Here is a 21,891-nt window from a genome sequence, read left to right as displayed (position 1 = left end):
CTGCCTGCCTTCCTTCCTTCCTTTCTTCCTTCCTTCCTTCCTTCCTTCCTTCCTTCCTTCTTTCTTTCTTTCTTAGTTCCCTCAAGCCAACAGACATTATTGCTAAACATTACATACACAATCTGATATCAATGGTGGCATTTCACACAGTTCCTCAAACACTTTAATTACAAGACAGGTTTAAGGCCTGACGAGAGCATAGCGGTTAAAGTCCTCGCCTTAAACGCGGCCAGATCCCATATGGGCGCCAGTTCGTATCCCGGCAGCCCGCTTCCCATCCAGCTCCCTGCCTGTGGCCTGGGAAAGCAGTCGAGGACGGCCCAATGCTTTGGGACTCTGAACCTGTGTGTGAGACACGGAGGAAGCTCCTGGCTCTTGACTTCGGATTAGCTCAGCTCCAGCCATTGCGGTTACTTGGGGAGTGAATCATCGGACGGAAGATCTCCCTCTTTCTCTCTCCTCCTCTCAGTATATCTGCCTTTCCAATAAAAATAAATAAATCTTTAAAAAAAGAGACAGGTTTAATTTTGCTGCAAAAATCGTGTCCGCTTCAGTTCATAGGTTTTACATGATGTGCACTTTCCCAGGTCTTTCTGAGAATGCCTGGCCCCTCGTGCTGTGGCTCCTCCCGCAGGCAGCATGGGAAGACGCCCTCCTGCTTTCCCTCGGGTTCACGCCTTGCCTGCCCCATCCCTCAGCGCCAGGGAGAGAGAGCTCTTTTGTTTGTACAGTCTCTCAACTTTTCCAGCCTTAGTGGGCTGGTTGTTCACATCTTCTGGGGCTGGTATGAAAGGCACATCCCAGTTAGGAATTTAGCCTAAGAGGTTTGCAGTCCTCTGCCTCACTGGCTCCCACACACCTTGGGTGAAATGTTTTGTCCCTAGTAGTCAGCCGTTGGAGTGGCTGGGAAACAACCTCTCCCCCTTGTCTGCTCCCTGCATGTACTCTTCCTGCTCTCCAGTAATCACCTTATAATTATCGCTGGATCTGCTCATCCCAGTGTCCTGTGCGTGTTACCCGCCCTGTCCATTCTGGGAGAGGGAACAGAGAGGCCGGGTGTGGTCTAATCCAGGCGCCGGACAGGCGTGCTAAGAAGGGCCTTGCGCTTGGCTTCCAGCATGACGTTGGCTGGAATCTTTGAAGGATCATTTTCCACTAACTTGGTTCTCATGTCGTTTTTCTTGCACAGAGTGCAGGCAGAAGAGCACATCATGACATTTCTTGTTTCAGCAAGGAGTGACAGGGATCTGAGATTCCTTCTGCTCTCTTGATGCCCTCTTCCTGTGCAGAGTCCTGATCCCCACCACGCCTCCCTCATTGCTCACCCAGAGCCAAGTGATGAGTGCTGGGCGGCAAGAGGTGGGTGCAACTTGGAAGCTGGAAAGGACTCAGGAGAGCTGCTGGCAGGCAATACCTTTTCCTTGCAGCTTTAGGATAGTAGGAACCCTCCAATGTAAAAATAATATGTCCCCCACCCCAGAGCTTGGGAAACCAAACGGATAAAATAACAGAGTTACAGGAAACTCTGCCCAAAGTACTAATATGGTTAATACTAATTGCAGATTCTTGGAAGAGTCTATTTGCTTTTCAGTGGCTCCAAGTATTGATGTTTTTGCTCACAAGGAAGTGAAATACATAGAAGCAATGAAATAGATTGCATAAATTCTTGCGTGGCAAAGTCTTGGGTCTCGTGTTTGCAGTTGCTTTTCCTGTCTTGATTATATCCCATACTGACCAATAGCTGGAATCCCATTTCCCTAACTTGACACAGTGTTACAATTTACCTCTATTAGAGGCTGAGGATTATAATGTACATGTCAGGTCAGTCATACAAAAATTAAAAACAGATTTACCTTAAGGCAATTTTGGTTTTATTGGTTAACAGTATGGCTAGCAGTAAAGATTGCTTTGAAATGTAATTATGCAAATAGAAGCCATTGCTATGTAATTCAAGTGGATTCTTTGTGGGAAAATACATCCATAGTCATCTTATCAAATACTTATTTAATTGCCAGGCTCCTACCTGGCCAGGAACTCTGCAGAATAAAGATGATGCAATCCACACTTTTTTTTTTTGAAGATTTATTTATTTTTATTGGAAAGTCAGATATACAGAGAGGAAGATCTTCCGTCCAGTGATTCACTCCCCAAGTGGCTGCAATGGCTGGAGCTGCGTCCATCCAAAACCAGAAACCTGGAACCTCTTCCTGGTCTCCCAGGTGGGTGCTAGATTCCAAGGCTTTGGGGCCGTCCTCAACTGCTTTTCCAGGCCACAAGCAGGGAGCTGGATGGGAAGTGGGGCTGCTGGGATTAGAACTGGTGCCCATATGGGATCCTGGAGCATGAAAGGCGAGGACTTTAGCTGCTAGGCTACCGTGCTGGATCGCGACACATGCTTTTGATTGAGAACTCTGTGGGATACTGTTCTGGCTAATCCCTCTAACCCCATTCTTGAGGTGGAATCCCCCACTCTGCATAAGGGCGTCTCCCATCCTGAACATTGCTGACACTGTAGAGTCGAGCTTGACAGCAGTTTATTAATCACACACAGCCTTGGGGAGGACCCTGCATGCCGCACAGGTCACTGGGAGGAGTGAAGAAGCATTGCGGTGGGAGGTTGCCTTTGCTGGCACACAGAGTGAGAGAGAAAGAACCTGCATTCATTTGTTCAGGTCCCAAACACCTAGAACAGCCTGAACCGGACCGGACTGAGGTCGGGAGCCAAAGTTCAAGCAGGAATTCCCACAGAGGTGGCAGGTACTCACGCACCTGAGCCCTTGCCTGCTGCCTCCCAGGGTGCCCTGCAAATTGGCAAGAGTCAGGAATTGGGAGCATTGCAGGAATCCCACCTTGCCACTCTGGTAAGGAATCTAGGCATCCCAAGCGGAGTCTATTTTCTTTTTCTTTAAGATTTATTTACTTTTATTGGAAAGGCAAATTTACAGAAAGAAAAAGAGAAAGATCTTCTGTCCCATGGCTCACTTCCCAAAAAATTGCAATGGCCAGAGCTGAGCTGATCCAAAGGCAGCAGCCAGGAGTGTCTTCTAGGTCTGCCACTTGGGTGCTGGATACCAAGGCTTTAGGTCATACTCTACTGCTTTGCCACACCACAAGCAGGGAGCTGGGACGTGAACTGGTGCCCACATTGGATGCCAGCTCTTTCCAGGGGAGGATTAGCCAGTTGAGCCATCATACTGCCTTCCCCATCCTCCTGCCCAAGTGGTATCCTAACCAGTGGACCACAAGTACACAGTGTTGGATGGTGTTGGCTTTGTGTGTTGGACTGCCTGGGATGAGTCAGTACTGAAGGCATTTGGACCCAGAGCTGCCATTCATTGATGCTGCAAATGAAAACTTTAGTGGTAATCTCCATGAGGTTAAAAAAAAAAAAAAAAAAAAAAAACAACTCCAGAAACATACCGGTGAAATAAAAATGGGTTCTATTTGTATTTTAAATTGTAAACACTCAAAATATGCAATGATTTTAATATGCTTTCCTGCATTTGCTTTTTTTTTTTTACAATGTATTTTTTAAAAAAATCTTTAAAATTGTACAAATTTTATTTTTGATAATTGTTACATGTTTCATTAGGGTGTGAAGGGTCAAGGGCTAGAGGAAGGTGGGTGAGACCATTGTTTTCACATTCTTTTTTCTTCCTGTATCTGGGGGGGAGGAGGAAGTAGGGGGAGAAGGCACACCCAGCCTCCCACCCAGCCCAGGGTCCCCGATGTGGGGTATGCTGTGAGGGTACTGCTCAAGCAGTTTTGGTAGTTCAACAGTTCTAAATTGCTGCTTATCTTGCCACTCCAGTCATGATGAAATCTCTCCAGAATCCACTGACTGACATAGTCCACCTTAGAGTGTCTGTTTGCCCAGGAGATGCATTGCCAACACACATGGTTGGGCTAGTTGATCAATTTGTTCTGTTCTCCATCCTCTGTTATGGTACCAGGTGTCCTCTGCAGACTCCAGCATACTGCCATAGCCTCCTTATGCACCTGGATATGCTGTCCACTGCTCCATTTAAGCCACTGAGGAGGCCCAAGTCTGACCCATGCATTCCATGGTCAGTCCCCCTGCATTTGCTTTTTAATATGCCAGGATCTTTGAAACAATGGAATTAGCAAGGCTGGTATTGGGGTGCAGCAGGCCTAAGCTGCTGCCTGTGACCCCAGCTTCCCACATAGCCCTGGCGCCTGGCTGCTGAGGAGCATGAAGGAGTAGTGGAAAATGACCCATGGTATCCGTGTATGAGACCACCATGGAGTTCCTGGCTCTTGCCTTTAGTGTGGGCCAGCCATGCGTGTTGGCCCGTTTGAAGAATGAACCTGTGGCTGGAAGATCTTTCTCTGCCATTCAGAGAAAGAAAGAAAGAAAGAAGGAAGGAAGGAAGGAAGGAAAGAAAGAAAGAAAGAAAGAAAGAAAGAAAGAAAGAAAGAAAGAAAGAAAGAAAGAAGTGAAGCAAAGAAACAAAGAATAGAAAAAGTCTTAAAAAAAAAGAGAGAAGAAATTGGCCTGGTGTTCTTTAACTTCTGGGAGGCCCTGCCAAGCAGACTTCTCCCCAGGGCCCCAGCACACCAGCCACCGGTGGCCTCTTCCGGGCTTACCTCTGGGCTCTGTCCTCCTTGGCCTGCGCTCAGCATTCCCATCTCTGCAGGCCTGCAGCACGTGGGGCTTGTTCTTTCTCGCAGAGCATTTGGTACTAAATGCTCCAGCCAACAGGGCTGCCCAGTGAGCCCAGGCAGCCTGCAAATACTGAGGGGAGCGCTGTGTTCTTGCAGCACAGGCTTGTCCAGCAGGAGTATGTACCCCTGGAGATGTTTTTCGGGACTTGTTTCACCTCTTGTACTTGGCAATGAAAGCGCAAAGAAGCGTGCCAGCACGTCCTCAGGTTTGCTCTAATTTTATATCCCGAATGGCCTTTGAGTGAAAAGATAAAGGGCGTTCTTTGGCTCCAGGAGGTTCATTATGACTTCACTGTTTCTTTCCTTCCTTAGTGAATCACTATGCATGATTTATTTGTGATATATCAAATAGTTGCATGGGTAAGACAGAAACCTCACCATCTCTTCAGGAATCAACAGCAGTAATAACAAAGGAAAACTTTCTAAAAAGAGAGAGAAGAAAAAAAAGTCTTTATGATATAATTATCCCAACTGACAACATTAAATCCAAAAGTTATAATAGAAAATGGTTCAAATTCCCATGCGAGAAAGGAACATGTTCCAGAATAATGGCTGTACAGATGAGTCCAAAGAGTTCCAGCTCAATCAAGTTCATCGTTCCGTTTTCTGGGGGTAGGTACGCGTAAACAGCCCATGAGCCGTTCTGAGAGCCGACTGCGGAGTCCAGGGCAGCTGTGATGCTTTGATGATGACCCTGTCGATGGGAATGTTCTCAGATCTGGACATCAGGAAATCCTTAAATGTGTGCTAGATCAGAGAGAAGCAAATCATGCTGACCCTGAAGGCGATTACGAGTTCAGTGACACCTCAGGAGGGAAACAAAATATCCGAAGTTGGTTAATGACTCACTGAGGCATACAGTGTCCTGGAACAGGGAATCGGTGTCCTGCACGCTCCTGCAGGGGCGGACCCTTTCAGACTGCAGATCATTTGACAAATGAGTGCATAAGAGCCACAGGAATGAGACAAATCTCCATTACATCCTGATGCAATTTTGATCTCATTTTGGACTGTGGCTTTCGTTGGAGTTCTGTGTTATCTTTGAACTATAAATTGTGCTTAAAACCTACTAAGTAATTTTAATGTGAAGCTTTGCGAGATATAAAATTTAGTTGAGCCCAGCACAATGATTCAGTGGCTCAATCTTCCCCTTGCAAGCCCTGGCATTCCATAGGGTTGCTGTTCCTGTCCTGGGAGCACTGCTTCCCATCCAGCTCCCTGCTTGTGGCCTGGGCAAGCAGTCGAGGACGGCCCAAAGCCTTGGGACCCTGCACCCGCGTGGGAGACCCAGGAGAGGCTCCAGACTCCTGGCTTTGGATTGGCTCAGCTTTGGCTGTTGCGGCCACTTGGGGAGTGGCCAAGTGGACCAGTGGACAGAAAATCTTTCTCCCTCTCTTCCTCTCTCTGTGTATCTGCCTTTCCAATAAAAATAAATAAGTCTAAAAAAAGGAGGCGGGGTGGGGGGGGAGAAAACTTAGTCACAGCACATGAAAGTATTAGATTAGAAGACAGTAGACAGTAAAGTACTTGGGGATTGCCAAAATCCCCGCCTTGGATGTTAAGTATTAGTGGCAAATGAGCTCTGCATGGGGCAGGTTCTCCTACTGGGTCCACTGCACTGAGGAGCCCAGAGTACAATGCCTTCCGTCTTCTCTCTTGCCCATAAAAGCGTATTGTAGTGCAAAGTGGCTCTGTTGGGGAGAAATGACATACACATCATGCGCATGGAGCTTTGCTTAGTGTTACATGGTTTCCTTTGTATAATTTTTTTTATATATATATAAATATTTAAGCTTCCTTGATTCTGACCTGAAAGGAAGCTAGCTCCACATCAGAGCTAGTAAAGGCACTCACAGGCACCAAAGGTCAGAAAACTCAATCATCTAGTAAAAAAATGTTCTAATGCAGTGTTTCCAAAAGCCAAACTGGCAAATCATGATTCATGGTCCAGTTATCTATTTTTTTTCAATAAAGTTTTATTGGGAAGAGAACCAGGATTAGGGTGGGGCAAGTGAGGCAGGTGACACAAAAGCAAGGTTAGATCTTGCCTTTTTTTTAAAGGTTTTTTTTTTTTTTTAAATCAGATTTACTGAGAGAACAAGAGATTGAGAGAAAGATTTTCCATCTGCTGCTTCACTCTCCAAGTGGCTGCAGTGACCAGGGCTGAGCCGAACCGAAGCCAGGAGCCAGGAGTTTCTTCTAGGTCTTCTAAGTGAATGCAGGGTCCCAAGGCTTTGGGCGTTTTCTACTTGTTTCCCAGGCCACAAGCAGGGAGCTGATGGGGAGTGGAGTAGCTGGGACATGAACCAGCGCCCTATGGGATCCCGGCACAGGCAAGGTGAGGGATTTAGCCGTTTAGGTTATCATGCCGGGTCCAGCTCCTGTCTTTATTTAGACTTGTATAGTTTGATGCATTTGGGACAGGAGATATTAATTTTATTTTTATTTATTTAATTAAAAACATTGATTTATTTATTTGAAAGACAGTGTAAAAGGAAAGGAGGAAGGGAGGGAGAGAGAGAGAGAAATCTTGCATCTTTTGGTTCGCTCTGCAAATGAATGCAAGGGCTGGGGCCAGGCTGGTCTCCCACATGCGTGACAGTGAACCAAACACGGGGCCCATCTTCCAGAGCTTTCCGTGGAGTACTGGCATGGCATTGGAAGTGGAGCAGCTGGATTCAGTGCTATGACCTGGGGTGCCTGTGGCACCATGGCGTTAGGTCCTATTGTTCTTTTTTCAGTTTCCTCTTTTTCTTTCCAAACTACTGCAGGGAGGAATTTCCATATGAAAGATGCAAGGCAATCTTAATTCTTGTCTTACAATTTTGATTGAGAAAAAAATATGGATCAATAACAGGCCATAATCTTATCTATCTCCTTGTTTAAAACAAAAAAGCCATCAGCAGGGCGTGATGGAGCGCCTCCTCCGTCCATTCTCCCCCAAGAAGCAGGAGTTTCAGGCCCAGTTGGCTTGCTTTCTCATGATAAAACTCAGGGCTCAAAGCTGGGGGACCCAAACCTGCTGGAAGATAGCTGCAGGGTGGCCCTCTGCGTCCTCTATGACTTGGGAAATGCCATTCACGTTCTGATAGGGGGTTAACACTTGGGTCTGGCCACCGAGAGCTTTGGGGGAGATTTTGTATTTTCAAAGTAAACTTTAACCGGGGAATAGTAACATATTAGCCCACCTGACTGCTTACAAAATGATCAGGATGAATTTTTATCAGAATATTTTCAAAAAATATTCCTCATTTGGAAGTCAGGAAAGCATGCGTGCTAATAGGGTGATTTTGCCTGATTTCCTCAGCCTGGATGGAGTCCATTTAGAATTTTACATTTTCTGACATGCCTTTAAAAAAAAAAATTCCTTTCTTTTTTTTTTTTTTTTTTTTAAGATTTATTTTGTTTTTATTGGAAAGTCAGATATACAGAGAGGAGGAGAGACAGGAAGATTTTCCATCCAATGATTCACTTCCCAAGTGGCTGCAACAGCCGGAGCTGAACCAATCCGAAGCCAGGAGCCAGGAACCTCCTCCGGGTTTCCCATGTGGGTGCAGGATCCCAAGGCTTTGGGCCATCCTCCACTGCTTTCCCAGGCCACAAGCAGAGAGCTGGATGGGAAGTGGAGCTGCTGGGATTAGAACCGGCACCCATATGGGATCTTGATGCTTTCAAGGCAAGGACTTTAGCAGCTAGGTCACGCCTTTGGGCCCAACATCAAAGTTTCTATGCAGTTGCATCTTGTTTAGCATTAATAGTCATAAATTGATCAAATATTTTGGGGAGAAAATTAAGCCACAATTTAAACTTTGCAGTATATAGTGGTTAAGCATGTTTTTTTTTTTTTAAACGATTTATTTATTTTTATTACAAAGTCAGATACACAGAAAGGAGAGACAGAGAGGAAGATCTTTCGTCTGATGATTCACTCCCCAAGTGAGCGCAACGGCCAGTGCTGCGTCGATCCGAAGCCGGGAACAGAGGAAGATCTTCCAGGTCTCCCACATGGGTGCAGGGTCCCAAAGGCTTGGGCCGTCCTCTACTGCTTTCCAGGGCCACAAGCAGAGAGCTGGATGGGAAGTGGAGCTGCCAGGATTAGAACCGGCGCCCATATGGGATCCCGGGGCGTTCAAGGCGAGGACTTTAGCTGCTAGGCCATGGCGCCGGGCCCAAGCATGGTTTTACAGACCTTTGCATTTTAACAATTGAAGAATGGAATAGTTTTAGGCAGGTTTGCAGGGAAATCTCCAACAACCCAGTGAGTGAGGAAGAATTTAACTCTACATCCTACCTTGTAAAGTCCAGGAGAAGCAAATAGGGAGCCTGACCAGTAAGTACAGGCTGAGCAATTATAGGCTAGTTGGCCTTTCCCCTGCTGTTCCAGACTTTCTATATATTTATGTCTGTCTATCTGAAAAGCCAAATGGGAAACCTGATCAGTAAGGTACGAGCTGCGTGATTATCAATTAGCTGACCTTCATTAGTCTCTATCTGAACTAATTTTGGGACTCACAAGCAACCCTGATGGTCGGTGTAAGAGAGGCCTGGTAGCCAAGGCTGGAACTAGATAAGGACCAGACAAAGCTCCTCTCCTGAGTCCAGAAGGAAATTTACAACCCTTTTATCTCTGAGTACCATCTGGGGTTCCTGGCTGTAGTTCCGATGTCACCAGACCCTATGAGAGGGTTTGGGGCGAGATGCATTAATTTTCAACCTAAATGTCCCAAATTGTTGGCTGGCCTTCCAGCTGCTTCTTTCGTAGTAATGAGAAAGGAGCCCAGTTTCCTGATTAGCAGTGTCCTATGTGAACGGATTTAGAGTGGACAATTACATACATTTACAACATATTTATTGAGTTAATGAAAAGAGCCGTGAACAAAAATTTCAAAAGGACTTACAGCTATGATTCAGAACTGTTGAAAACTACATTGAGTTCATTTTTTTGTTTGTTTTGTTTTTAGATCTTACATCAGCTAGATTTAGTTTTAATATTGAAAGTTGCTTGGATTTTGGCAGCGTGACGAGTGGAAATATGCAGCTTATGGACATTCTCAAGTGAATTTATTCCACCCGCCTGGTCAGCAATGAGGGTGGCATTTCTTCCATGCAAATGCTGCGAAGAGAGCAAGAGCCCTGTGACAGTGACAGGCGGTAGGGGAAGCGAGACACACAGAGCTGAGAAAGGCAAGCAGCCAGGAAGGCCTACTCTGGGGCACCAGGGAGCTCCCTCAGCTCCTGCTGGGGGAAGGCCCTTTAGAAATTGTCCACATGCCTAGCGTGACATCGTGGGGACATGGGGTCACCTCCCTCTCCTTCAGTTTCATGGGTAGACTTTTTGTACTTTCAGAAAGTATGTCCTCACCAAGTAGGCAAAAATATAATTAAATTATTCTCATTGTAGACATTTTTAAGTTTATCTAATCTTCCGACTTACTGCCTTGCCCCAGATCCAGGGCTTGCTCTACATGGAAACAATGCCGAGTAAGCTTTCAGTGCTCAGATCTGGCCACGTGGTTTGTTCATCAGGCCCCTGGGCTTCTTGCAGAAAAATCCATCTCTTCCAGCTTGGCACGTAAGCCGCATCTGCTTTCAGGGCTGGAGCCGTGGACCACCGCACGAACCCCAGTCTGACAGTGCTTTGTAAAAAGTTTATTTAGTTGAAAGGCAGAGAGACTGAGAGCTAGAGTGAGAGATACAATGAGAGCGAGAAAGCAAGAGAGAGAGGGTGTGTCTTTCATCTGGTGGCTCGCTCGCCAAGTATCTACAAGAGTAGGAGCTGGTCCAGTGTGAAGTCAGGAACCAGGAACTCAGTGTGGGTCTCCCACGTGGGCTATAGTGATCTGTATTTTTTTATTTGCCCATTTTTTTCTTACAAAATTTTATTATTCAGATGTTTATTTGAAATATAACACATGTACAGTTTTATGGAACCCCGTGTAATATTTCAACACATGTTCATAGCATAAACCAATGAAACATTGTTAGATTTTTATTATCCTAAGTGCTTTGCTTTTGAACCATACTAGCCCCTACCTTTAGTTATTTGTATAGCAAGTAATACATTATTGTGGACTAGAGCCTCCCCGTTGCCTGTGAAATGCTAGGATTTGCCAGTTTGTTTTTAAAGGCAGAGATTTACTTTCCAGGTGAGTGCAACGGTTGAGTCTGGCAGTCTGGCCTAGCTGGAAGAAGGACTTGAGAATTCAAAGAATCAGGTGTCTTAAGTGAGAGGGAGGACCCCAGATACTTGATCCCCGATAGTTTGTCCTCCCAAGATGTGAATCAGCAGGAAGCCAGAATTGGAACAGTGGAACTCGGAGTCAAACACTCCAATATGTGGATGCAGAAGTCCCAATCGGTATCCTAACTGCAGCACCAACAGTCGGACTCTCCATTTGCCTTCCCTTTCCCTTTGCTTTTTTATGCAGTGCAGTGTATGTGAAGTGCACTAACCATAGAATACAACTTGTATTGGTTATGACTGCACACACCTGTACAGAGCCATAGCCAGATGAATATAGTAACAGATTCTTCTTCCCACAAGTTTCTTTGTGTCCTTCTTGGTCTGCCTGCATCCCACACCCAACTTCAAGTCTTGCCCATTGTTAAATTCCAAATGAATAGGATGTATAATACCTATGGTTTTATTTATGCTTTTTTTTTTTTATAGAAATGCAACTGGAAGGTTTTATCTTTTTATAACACAAAAAGAGTGCAGAGGGGAAGAAAAGAAAACACTTTTTTTCAATAAAAGAGTTGACAACTTTATCTTCACATTTCACAATACAAATGAAAATTGCACTTTTAAATATCCCACTTCTTCCCTCCAAAAACTATTGTTTCTTACAGAAAAGGGGAGTGAATCATGTTTGTAACACTGTTACAAACACCCGGGGTCAGAGCACCACGATCTCGGGTGCAGCAGAACAAGTGACGCCACCTGCTATGAAGAGGCCTCCCCGCTGTCCTTCCCTGCCTGGCCGCCATTCCTGGATGTGTGGGCACCATCATGGGACGGGCAGGATGTCTCATCCCTGGGGGCCCTGGCATCATTGGCAATATGGCTCCCATGGGTGGCCTCATTCAAGGTGCAGGTCCTACTGGCCTAACCCCAGGAGGAGGGCCCATCATTGGCACTGTGGGAGGGTACCCGTATGGGGTGCTGGTGGGGAGGTGGGATCATCACCCCTGCAGGAGGAGAAGCAGCGAGTGGAGTGGGAGGTGTCTCCTGGTCGAAGCACAGTCATTGTTCTGCGAAACAGGCTCCCAGCCTGCGCTTCCATCCATTTCTGACAGCAGTCTTTCACATTCTCTTGGTGTTTCCTGCCACTGCAGTGTGTATTTCTCATAGATGGAGAGTCATGGGGAGGTGTGCATTGCAGCAGTCACACTAACACTTGGACACGTTGCTGGGCAGGCCCTCGGCCTCTCTGTTGCCTGCCACCTGGAAGTGCTGCTACCTGGAAGTGCTATGGTTTTATAACTATCTCCTTCCACACCTCTGCAGATATTGACCCGTATGGATAATTCTGTCTTTTCTTCTTGCCAAATAGCTTGCTATTATGAGGATAAGCCCCTGTCTATACACCTATTCTCCTGCTGCGTCTTTGCCTTTTCCTTATGGCACTTGAACATGGAAGAGAGCTTGGAAAAAAAGGGCACAAGAAGGCTGGTCACTGCCCATGAGGCAGTCTCCTGCCTCCTTGGCACAGCTCATACTTATCGGCAAACCTGACCTTCTGCCCCAAAGCCTGGCTGAGCCACTAGGTCCTCAGGACTCTGGTGGCAAACCAGTACCCACTCATTTACGCACAGTGAAAGGTCAGCATCTATTCAGGTGACCACATTTCATATATTTTTTAAATGGGTCTTGTAATATTTATGCAGTCTTCCTTCCAAGAAACTACGAATACATTTAAGTAATGAGTTGCCATTATATCCTGGTAAATAGACTGCTAGAATTTACAAATGAACAATTGGGGTGAAATAAAGAACTCTAGGTACGACTGACAAACTCCTGTGCTTTCCTCCAAATCTAAGAGCCATGGCAGCTAACTGGGTTGTGGGCAGGGGTCCAGGAGGAGCTCCAACAGCACCTCTGTGACCTTGGGAAGCGACAGGGCCATCCTTGCCTCAGGCATGGCACCTGTAAGGTGGGGGTAATGATACGGCCCTGTTGACAGCGCTTGAGGGCAAGTGGCAAGGAATCAAACCACTAGAGTTCCTGCCATCTTGAGCTCTGTGCATTGTCAGGAGTTGGTGCTGGACTACTGCAAGGAAATTAGAGAGATGAGACCAAATATTAGTGAGAGCATCCCAAGAAGCCAGCGAGTTTTAAACAAACACTCTGTGTAGGGATACTGGCTTGCTTACCTGGATATTCCTCTCTTTTTTTCTTTTTAGAACACATGGCAGAAACGTAGGGGAAGTGAGGCGTTATGGAAGCTAAAGTCTCTTCTGGGATGTTGCTCACAAAATGTTAGAAAACCAGGGCTGCTCACTCAAATAATCCTACATGCATAAATGAGGTCCTAATGAGTTGAGAAACTGCAGAAAACACGGAGTGAAAATAAAAATAAAAACCAAGGAGGCATTGCCTTTTCAACTTTATCTGGTTGCTCTTCAGCTGCAGCTAGATGAAAAGGAGGCAGCTCCAGTCTAAACAAAGCTTGTCTAGCAGTTACCCTTGCAACCTGGGCGGGGCAAGCAGAGCACCTGGGAAAGAAAAGAGAAGGCCTTCTTGCGGGCATGCAAAGAGAAGCCGTTCAGCGGCTTTGCAGCCCAGGGCCTGCCCGGAAACAAGGGACAAATGCCCAGGAAAGGATTCAGAACTGAAACCAGAGCTGCAGGAAAATAGAACGTTATGGATTTGTGTCAGAAGAACCAAATCGTGCCATGATCACTAGTGTCTTTCCAAGGTTACTCTTTAGGAAAAACTAGTGAAGACTAATGCGTTAGGATTCCACTGTTCTAATGAAAATCTTTCTGGATGAAGATCAAGGCAGAAACAAAGAAAAAGGAGGATAGGCAGACATGGATGAGGAGTGAGGGAGAAGCAGAAAACAAAACAAAACACAGAAAGCCGAAGTTTTTGATGCATTGGGTTTTCAAAAACATGAGAGGGCCACTGGGATTTCCTGGAAAAGGCAAATTGCAGGCTGCTGGTTCTTGGTAAGGCCAGGCATCAAACACAATGAAGGCCATGGACATTGGGTCTCTTGCAAGCTCAATTTTGGTTATCTACACTGGATTTAAATGTTTTTGAAATCTAAAAAGAAGTCATTTTGAGAAAAAAAAAAAAAAAAAAAAAAAAATCCCCATTTCTGTCATCTTGCGAAACCCAGCATTCTGGCAGCTCTGGGCCAACATGCCTGTCTACAAAGTGTTGGCAGACCCTGTGTGTGGTGGCTTCCTCCAGGCCAGCACAATGCCAGCTGGGTCTGCCCCACCCATCTGAGCCACCATAGGGCCTGCAGGACCTTGAGGCTTCACCCAGGCCAAGGGTGTTTCTGTGGCTGGAGGTGTCTTGGAGGTGGGACACAGGCACTTCTGGACGGTCTGGGAAGGATGCCTGTGTGTGAAGGCCCAGGAGAGGAGAGAGAAGGGAAAATTGTGGAACACTTGTTGGGAATCCTAATGCACAGGTCTTTGCTGCATCTAAACGTAACTACAAGGGCAGACATAACCATGTCTAGAATGGGATCTTTTCATGGCAAAAGTCCCTGCCTCTTTAATCGTGTGTCTCCAGATAATTTTTTGAAAGGCAGAGTTGTGTAGAGAGGGAGAAACAGGGAAAGGTGTTGGGGGGGAGACTCTAAGTAGCTGAACAGGGAAGGGTTCATCCAGGTCAAAATCAGGGGTCAGGAACTCCATCCGGGTCTCCCAGGGGGGTGGCAGGGGCCCAAGCACCTGGACCATTCTCTGCTGCTTTCTCGGGTACAGTAGCAGGTTTCTGGACGGAACTGGAGCATCTGGGACTCCAACTGGTGCTCATATAGGATACTGGCTTCACAGGAGGCAGCTTCACCCTTGTGTTTGTACTTCAGCCCAGAGTATGACATAGTGCGTTCTCAACATGTATTTATTAAACAGATAGCATATCAGGTGACAGTGATGCTCTCAAAACAGTACTTGCTTTTTAAAAAAAAATTATTTATTTATTTATATTGGAAAGTCAGATATACAGAGAGGAGGAGAGACAGAGAGGAAGATCTTCCGTCCAATGATTCACTCCCCAAGTGAGTGCAATGGCCGGTACTGTGCCGATCCGGAGCCAGGAGCCAGGAACTACTCCAGGTCTCCCACACAGGTGCAGGGTCCCAAGGCTTTGGGCTGTCCTTGACTGCTTTCCCAGGCCACAAGCAGGGAGCTGGATTGGAAGTGGAGCTGCTGGGATTAGAACCGGCGTCCATATGGGATCCTGGGGCGTGTTCAAGACGAGGACTTTAGCTGCTAGGCCATCGCGCTGGGCCCAGTACTTGCCTTTTTAAAAGTGTCACACAAGGGCCAGTTCAATGGCTCAGCAAGTTAAGCTGCTACCTGCAGCACCAGCATTCCATATGGAAGCTGGTTCAAGTCCAGCTGCTCCACTTCTGATCCAACTTCTTGCTAATGCCCCTGGAGTGTTGCTAATGTCCCTGAGTGTTGGGGAGCCTGCAGCTATCGGGAGGACCAGAGAAAGCTCCTGGCTCCTGACTCCTGGCTTTGGCCCGGTCCAGCCGCAGCGATTGTGACCATTTGGGAAGAAAGGGATGGAAGAAGACCTTTGTCTCTCCCCTTCTGTCTTTGTGTAACTCTGCCTTTCAAATAAATAAAATAAAGTGTGGTTTTCTGAATAGCACCTGTTCCCAGCAGACCCGCAAACCTCCAGTCTTTCTTAAGGTTCCAGGGAAGCTGGTGTCTTGCTCACCAGTGAACTGAATAGGAAAGTTACTGGGCTGCCTCGAGTCTCTTCCAGGACTTAAAATGAGCCTCACAGGAAATGAGCCAAGCGCCCAGCTGCATAACCGGGAGGTGTGCGGGGGATTCTCCCCGTGCATAGCTAAGCAATGTAGAATGTTTAAACAAGGACATACCGGCTTCCACCAATTCAATGACTAACTCTCGTGTGAAGCAGCTGCTTTCACTTTGTTAAAAGGAAGCCGCTCCCCGTTGCTCGGACATACACTCAGATTCCCCCCAAGATGTTGATGGGACAGCAAACGCTGGCCGCTCATTAACCCTGTTTATGAACCAGGGATTCCAAACTCGGTAGCCCGCGGGCCAGGCAGGTAGCAGGCAGCAGTGAAGGCCGTGGGAAAGCTGAGCAGGGCAGCCCCTGCTCTGCGGCCAGGAGCTGCAGCTGATGCGGGAGGCTGGGCCCAGGGCTGCCAGACATTGCAACTTGTCAACAGAAGCTAAATACACAGACTGATACAGACAGTTTCCGATGAAGCAAAGCAAAACAGGCCAGACAGAGACCTCAGGCTTTTGAAATCCGATGTTTAGGCAGGTGGAGGATAATGTTCCTTTGTGTAGATTTTTGTGGAAGGCACCTTGGCGACCCACCCTCCTTCCCACCGCCACCCACTACAAAGGGCCTCGAACCCTGGGAAAGGAAGCTTTGGTTTGATTTTTTTTTTTTGAGTGTATTTTTAATTAAGCATACTGAAATCACTGCAATGAGAGAGAGGCATGTGCATGTATCAGTATGCAGAGTACCCATGTGGAAATGAATTAGTGTTAACTGGAGGCAGCACCAATGTGCTCCCCAGCCGGCCGCTCAACTTGTGCATATTAGCATAAGTACATGAGGATGTGTGTGTATAGGGATGGCCATAAAAGGGCTTCAAAAGTTTCTTGAAAATGCACAACACCTTGTTATTCTGCTTTCCATGAACTTTTGAAGCATCTTCATATTTTGGCTATAGGTAATTGGCATTTGTTTTGAGATGCATTTTTCAAAAATTCCCCAGTCGTTTTAATATTTTTCTTTGTTTTTTCATTATAACCATGGGGGTGGAAACGCATCCCTTGCCCAGAGCTGTTTTGTTTTGAATGTGGGGAAATGAGAACACTTTTCAGGCTTTGATCCCCAGACCAGACTACTTTCTGTCTCACAGTGAGGTCACAGACAGGACATGGGAATGGAACAAATACTGAGAACCTGCGCTGGCCAAACCAAGGCCACGGCTGAGACTCCTCGCTCTTGGCTTCTCGCAACAGGAATAACGGAAATCAGGGTAAGGATGTTATCCTTCCACTCTGCTTGTGTGTCTTACTTTGTGGGGAACAAATTGTGACTCGAAGCAGAGCCAGTTCTGGTTCGTAAGCTTTCCTTTGTAAAGTAGAGATACTAATAATTAACTTGAAGGATGTTTGAGAACATCTCCCTCTCTCCATAAATCTCATATACGACAGCTAGATGAGCATCCAGTGTAGTGACGGATTCAAAGGCAGTGCGTAGTGTTATTGCTGTTACTGGACATCTTCTCTTGGGCTTTATTACTTTGATCTTCCAGTGTGGTCCAGGGCCGGCAGTACCAGAATTCTCCGGACGCTTGTTAAAGATGCTGTGTCTGACCAGCATTGTGGAGTGATGGGTGCAATACCTGTGACACCCACATTTCAAATCTAAGTGCTAGTTCAAGTTCTGGCTGTTGTGCTTTCGATCCAGCTCCCTGATAATGTGCTTAGGAAAGCAGTGAAGCATGATCCAAGTGTTTGGACCTTTGCCACCCACATGAAAGATTCCATTGGCGTTCTAGGCTTCAGCCTGGATTTGCTGTTGTGGCCTTTTGGGGAGTGACTCAACAGGTGGAAGATATTTCTCTGTGAGTGTGTTACATGTACCTCTATCTCTATGGCTCTGCCTTTCAAAAAAAAAAAAAACTTAATAAAAGAGAGAAACATCGCGACTCAGCACCACCCTCATAACCTCTAAGTCAAAACTCACACTGCGGGGACCAGTGTGATGGCTCAACTGGCTGAATCCTCACCTTGCAAAGTGCCAGAGATCCCGTACAGGTACGGGTTCACGTCCCAGCTGCTCCAGTTTCCAACCAGCTTCCTACTTATGGACAGGGAAAGCAGGAGAGCATGGCTCAAAGCCTTGGGACCCTGCACCTGCATGAAGACTCGGAAGAGGCTCTGGGCGCCTGGCTCTAGATCAGCTCAGCTGCGGCTGTTGTAACCACTGGGGAATGAACCAGCAGCTAGGAAATCTTTCTCTTTGTCTTTCCCTCTCTCCATAAATCTGATCCGCCTTTCCAACAAAGCTAAATAAATGATCAACACTTAAAAAAATAGAACACTGTAACAAAACCTCAGGTAGGGCATGTGAGTTTGGGCCTGCACAGTCCAGAGAACTGCTTTCTAATGTGGGCTGCTTCTTCTTCTTCTTCTTCTTTTTTTTTTTTTTTTTTTTTTTTTGTAATTTTGAAAGGTAGATATGCAGAGAGGAAGATCTTTTGCCCGATGATTCACTCCCCAAGCAACCACAATGGCTGGAGCTACACCAATCTGAAGCCAGGAGCCAGGAACCTCTTCTGGGTCTCCCATGCAGGGGCAGGGTCCCAAGGCTTTGGGCCGTTCTTGACTGCTTCCCCAGGCCACAAGCAGGGAGCTGGAGGGGAAGCAGGGCGGCTGGGATTAGAACCAGTGCCTCTGTGGGATCCCGGCACATACAAGGCAAGGACTTTAGCTGTCAGGCTACTGCGTTGGGCTCATGTCTTTTGTTTTGTTTGTTTGTTTGTTTTTAAAAGACTTATTTTATTTTTATTATAAAGTCAGAAATACTGAGAGGAGGAGAGACAGAGAGGAAGTGGAGCTGCCAGGATTAGAACCAGCGGCCATATGGGATCAAGGCGAGGACCTTAGCCACTAGGCCACGCTGCCGAGCCCGTGTCTTTTGTTTTTAAAACTTAATATGTTTTAAAAGTTCTTATATAGTGTTCCAACACTTAAATTGTTTATACAATCATATATATATATATATATATATTTAAGACTCATTTATTTTGACAGGGACCCAAGCACTTGGACCATCCTCTGCTACTTTCCCCAGATTATTAGCAGGGAGCTGAATCAAAAGTGGAGTCGCTGGGACTCAAATTGGCATCTATTTGAGATGCTGGTACTGCAGGTGGCAGCTCAACCCACTATAGTACAAAGTCAGCTCCTCCTCCTTTTTTGGTCTCATCTCCTCCTCATCTCCTCCTCCTTCTGGTCTCCTCTGTGGAACAAATATGACACGCTTGTGCTTTGCGTGGCTGACGGAGCTGGGGACACAGCGCTTCTTCCCCAGGGCCTCACGCGCTCGTCGGCTGTGGCAAGCACAACGGACTGTGGTAAGAGCAATGCGCGGGACCTTGTGGCAGCGCAGAGCGGGGCATCTGCGCCCACGTGGGGTCCACCTGGCTTCCTGGCAGGAAATCAAAGCTTCTCTCAGATGCAGAGGGGAGCAAAGCCGCAGAGAAGCAAACCTTCTGGTCTCTGGTTTTTCCTGTGGGATCTGAGACAGGAAGTGTGCTTACCTCACTGGATGACGTAGAAAAAAGCCGCTGTTCATGGCCCACACAGAGTGGCAGTCCTTGTTATGCGCGCAAACACACAATGCCCAGAGCACCAGTATTCTTAATTGCCAAAAAAATGGAAACGAAATGGTTCTGATAGGTAAGTAAAATAGGTCATATCAATACAACACCATGTTTTTAGTATTTATGAGAAATAAATTTTGATACCTGTTGACACATGAATCAACTTGGGAATGGCGAGTGGAAGAAGCTGGAAACAAGAGCTTACCTCTTGCGTGATTCCTTTGGTCTGAAATGTCCAGATTGTGCTATCTATATTCTACTGATTTCATAAACCTGTATCGACACAAAGTTGATTAGTGATTGCTTGGCGCGGGACATGGGCTGCGGGATGGAGTGGTTGTTAAGAAATACAGGGTTTCTTTTTGGAGTGATGAAATGTTCCTAAATTTAATACAATGATAGTTGTACAATTCCATGAATATACTGAAAAAAAAACACCCCATTTAATTGTACAGGCAATGACTCTTTGAGCTGTCATGTGATTGATATCTCAATAAAGCTACTTTTTTTCAAAAAACGATAACTAAAACACCTCCATAAACAGAACCCAGGCACAGTTCTAAGTGTTAATTTACTGATTTCTTACACACCTGATGAGGAAGGTATGACTGCAATGAAGGAAAACCTGAGCTTAAGCCAATGGGCTCCAGTGATCCCTGGAAGAGCCTTTGCGGAACCACAGAACCAGAGTACAGTAGGTTTGGGATGTAAAGCCAGGGGCTGGCTTGAGTGGGCACACAATTTAACTAGGATTCTCCATTCTCCTAGCGCAGGTACCCGCAATATCTTGAGTGCTACATTCAGATTGTCCTGGGTTCTGATCTGGGCCCTGCCTCTTACCTCCTGTCACCGATCCTAGGATAGCTACTAAATTCAGTTTTCTTGCATGTTTCATGGGGATAATAACAGTAGATTTCTCACAGGGTTGTTGTTGAGCGCAGGAACTGTCTATGCTGAGCCATTGTTAACTCTGAGGTCCTTCCTTTATGCAGTATTGAAATTTGTTTGGGAACTGCAACGCAATGCCCGACAGGCAGCCTAGCGCTGTGGCAACATGGGAGAGTCAGCTTATTATTTCTTCAAGGACAGAATTTTGTTTTCCTTGTAAAAATAACCTGGTGCACCAATAGTCTGGCACGCAAACTTTTACGTCCTGTAGCATAGAATTGAAGTTTCAGATGAGGACAAAAAATGATTTTCCAGAGGCAGTAGCACTTGAAAAGTTGAGAATTTGCTTTTTTTAGCGCATGAAAATAAGCAAAGTGTGGGATGGAGAAAGAAATGTGTCAGTTTCCCTGTGCTGCCCTGCAAGGGCAGAGTGACCTTACACAAGAAGAAAAATGCCAGTAATTTCCGAACTAATCTAATTTTGCATTTCTGGATTTTTTTAATTTAATCATGCAGAGACAGATTTATTCTTGGAATGTATATATATAAAGACCCCAGCAACATAGTGACAAATGAACTCATGTAAGTCTTGCTGGCAGAAACCCACGGCACAAGGCTATAAGAGCTCATCTGCAAGGTAGGGCAACAAGTCCAAGTCCATGGCGGTTTTCTGCGTGTCCAGAATACTTCTTCAAGCACAGTTTGTGACCAGAACTTTGGTGGTTTTTTGGGGGGGATGGGGAGGGGAAGGGGAGTTTGGCACAGTATGGTACGATTCATCGCTCTTTTCATCGCCTGTTACTTTCTTCCTCGCACTCCACCAGCTGGCTCTGAGATGTCCACACCGCGGGCAGTGCATCACCGTTCATCCTGTCGTCCAGGTCACCTTTGAGTCCTTGCCCCTCTGAGGCCTGTGTGAGCGCCTCCAGTCGACTTCCTCCAAAGTATGTATTGAATCTTTCCACTTCTCTCTTCACCCCTCTGCTAGTACTAACCCAGGATGCCTACTCTCGTGCCCAAATGACCACAATAGCTTTCTAAATGTTCCCTTTGTTTCTCCTATGCTTTCTGCAGGGAATTATTCTCAGAGCACCCAGAGGGGCCCTTCAAAATATAAAACTGGTCAGTCCCTTGCCTCAAAGCATTATCCATGGTCAAAATGGTAAACATAAAACCAGAACATAGAAATCATGCGATTGCAAACATCTATATATTTACAAAAAAAGGTTTATTTTAGTTATTTGAAAGAGTTACAGAGAGAGAGAGAGAGAGAGACCTTGTAGCTGCTGGTTCACTTCTCAAATGATTGCAATTATTGGAGCTACACCAGGCCAAAGCCAGGAGCCAGGAACCTCTTCAGGCCTTCCCGTGCAGGTACAGGGGCCCAAACTCTTGGGCTGTGATCAGTTGCTATTCCAGGCCCTTCACAGGACTGAATCGGATATGGAGTAGACGCGGTTTGCCCATTTGGGATGCAGGCACTGTAGTTGGTGCTTGATCTGCTGAGCCACATTGCTGGCTCCTAAAATACTACTAATAATCCGATCATAACATTAAAACAACAATGAAATACTAGAAATTTAGGGATTAAAGGCTTGATAATATTAAATGTTGTTAAGGATGTAGAGAAAATAGAACTCCCATACAAAGATAGTGGAGGAGAAAACTTAATAGATTCAGAAAAATTGTTTGGCAGTATCTAATAAAACTAAATGTGTGCTCTGTGACCCAGCAAACCCAC

At 46.1% G+C, this 21,891-nt stretch overlaps 1 pseudogene; it reads right to left on the bottom strand.

Annotated features, from left to right (window-relative positions):
- Window positions 1–1,063: 1,063 nt before the first annotated feature.
- LOC131479779 (U1 small nuclear ribonucleoprotein C-like) lies at window positions 1,064–21,019 on the bottom strand (annotated as a pseudogene).
- Between the last annotated feature and the right edge of the window lie 872 nt (window positions 21,020–21,891).

Source organism: Ochotona princeps, chromosome 3, assembly GCF_030435755.1.
Source record: "Ochotona princeps isolate mOchPri1 chromosome 3, mOchPri1.hap1, whole genome shotgun sequence".
In the NCBI taxonomy this organism is placed as follows: Eukaryota; Metazoa; Chordata; class Mammalia; order Lagomorpha; family Ochotonidae; genus Ochotona; species Ochotona princeps.
Note: the sequence above shows the minus strand (reverse complement) of the source record. Positions and strands in the feature narration are given on the sequence as shown.